Source organism: Echinops telfairi, unplaced genomic scaffold, assembly GCF_000313985.2.
Source record: "Echinops telfairi isolate 266 unplaced genomic scaffold, ASM31398v2 ScPeMD7_19;HRSCAF=73, whole genome shotgun sequence".
Taxonomy (NCBI): Eukaryota; Metazoa; Chordata; class Mammalia; order Afrosoricida; family Tenrecidae; genus Echinops; species Echinops telfairi.
Genome location: NW_022103916.1, coordinates 3,705,138 through 3,707,474, shown reverse-complemented (window position 1 = coordinate 3,707,474; position 2,337 = coordinate 3,705,138).

Below are 2,337 nucleotides of genomic sequence, written 5' to 3'. Positions count from 1 at the left end.
GTACATGCTTGTATTTAGATCTCTATAAATGCCATTTCCCTCTTCGGTATTTCCTGTTTCCTTTTGCTTTTGTCTTTCCCACGATCATTTTGGGCCTTCATTCAAGTTTCAGTAACTCCTTGTGGTTACATTGCCCTTGATCAAGCGCTACCAGGCATCCTATGACCTCCTCATGATCAATTTTAGATCATTTGTTGTTCCCTTGTCCCTGAGCACCCTATAATTTGATCTCCCTTATGATCCACTTAAATTGGTTTTAGTTGTTAATATTTTGTGCTTTCTTTTGCATTGATATTTCAATGTTTTACTTTAAGTTTTAAAAAATGTTTTATGTAAATGAAATTCAGAATAGATAAATCTATAGAGACAGCAACTGTATTAATGGTTCCTTAAGGGTATTGCAAATGAGGTTGGGGGAAATAGGGAGCTAATAATGATGACAGTAGAATTGAAGAAAATATTCTAAAACTGATTGAGCTATGAATTGTATGGTATGTGAATTATATGCCAATAAATCTTTAAAATTTTTAAAGCAATAAAAGAAAATCCTAGTATTTATCAATATTTAAATGCCCAAAGCATAAATTACAGCAACATTAATTTTCATCAGAGTTCAATTTCACCAGTGCTTTCCCTCAAATTCAGATATGCATGTGCAGGATGACAATGGACAAAATGATCTACTCAAACTTAGCTTTGCAGTGAAACTACAAATTTAAAATATTCATCTTAATGGAATAAAATTTTCAGAAAGTATGGGAAAAAATAAAACTAGTTGAGGTATTTTTATAGATAAATAAAAGTTGTAAACTGGCATAGTATAAGACCTACATGTTGACTAAGCAAATATGGTTTGTTTTATTCAGTTTTACCAATCAGAAATTTGATATATATTTTTTCATTTTTCCTTTATTTTTCTCATTTATGCGTTGTAGGGTGATTTAAAGGCACTTAAACATGAGCTCTAAATGAAATGAAAAGCAATGTGATCAAATGGAAAAAGCACTGGACTCAGGCAAACCTGGATTGAATAGCAATGCTCCTATTTTCTGGTTGTATGACCTTGAAATAAAATTTCCTGAGTTTTTAATTTTTCATTTGTAGAAAAACAGCTAATAATAAACCATCTCATAAGGTTTTTGAAGGAATTAAAGCACCCAACAATATCTGGCACTCAGTAAGGTCTCTGTAAATGCCATTCTTGGTTCTCCTTAATAGCCAAATGTTTAATGTTATTATAAGTAGACTGTCTTTTCTGGCTGGGTATCTTTAGGATATAGGAAATGAACCAATTCTTTTAGAAGTATTTTATGTTATGACACTGGTGGTAGTTTAGTGCTGTGGGGAGGTTGGGGGAGGACTGATGAACATTTTGTATGTCTCTGAGGCATAGGAGAAAGTAGCCAGAATTATTTGATGGCAAATTATTTGAATCATTTTATTGGGGGCTCATACAACTCTTATCACCATCCATCCATCCATCCATGCATCCATCCATCCATTGTGTCAAGCATATTTGTGCATTTGTTGCCATCATCATTCTCAAAACACTTTCTTTCTACTTGAGCCCTTGGTATCTGGTCCTCATTTCCCCCTCCCTTTCAGCCCCCCTCCCTCAAGAACCCATGATAATTATAAATTATTATTTTGTCATATCTTACACTGTCAATGCCTCCCTTCACCCACTTTTCTGTTGTCCATACCCCAGGGATGGAGGTCTATGTAGATCCTTGTAATCGGTTCCCCTTTTCTTCCTCACCTTACCCTTACCCTCCTGGTATCACCACTCTCACCAGTGTCCTGAGGGGTTCACCTGTCATGGTTTCCCTGTGTTTCCAGTTCATGTCTGTACCAGTGTACATCCTCTGGTCTAGCCCAATTTTTAAGATAGAATTGGGATCATGATAGTGAGGGTGGGGTGGGGAGGAAGCATTAAAGAACTAGAGGAAAGTAGTATGTTTCATAATTGGTATACTGCACCCTGAGTGGCTCACCTCTTCCTTGTGGCCCTTCTGTAAGGGATGTCCAACTGTCTACAGATGGGCTTTGGGTCTCCACTCTGCACTCCCCCTCATTCACATTGATATGATTTTTTTTTCAGGGTCTTTGATGCCTGATACCTGATCCCACCGACACCTCATGATCACACAGGCTGGTGTGTTTCTTCCATGTGGGATTTTTGCTTCTTAGCTAGATGGTCGCCTGTTTATCTTCAAGCCTTTAAGGCTCCAGACACTATATCTTTTGATAGCCAGACACCATCAGCTTTCTTCACCACGTTTGCTTATGTACCCGCTTTGTCGGGAAGGTGAGCATCATGGAATGCTAGTTTAGTAG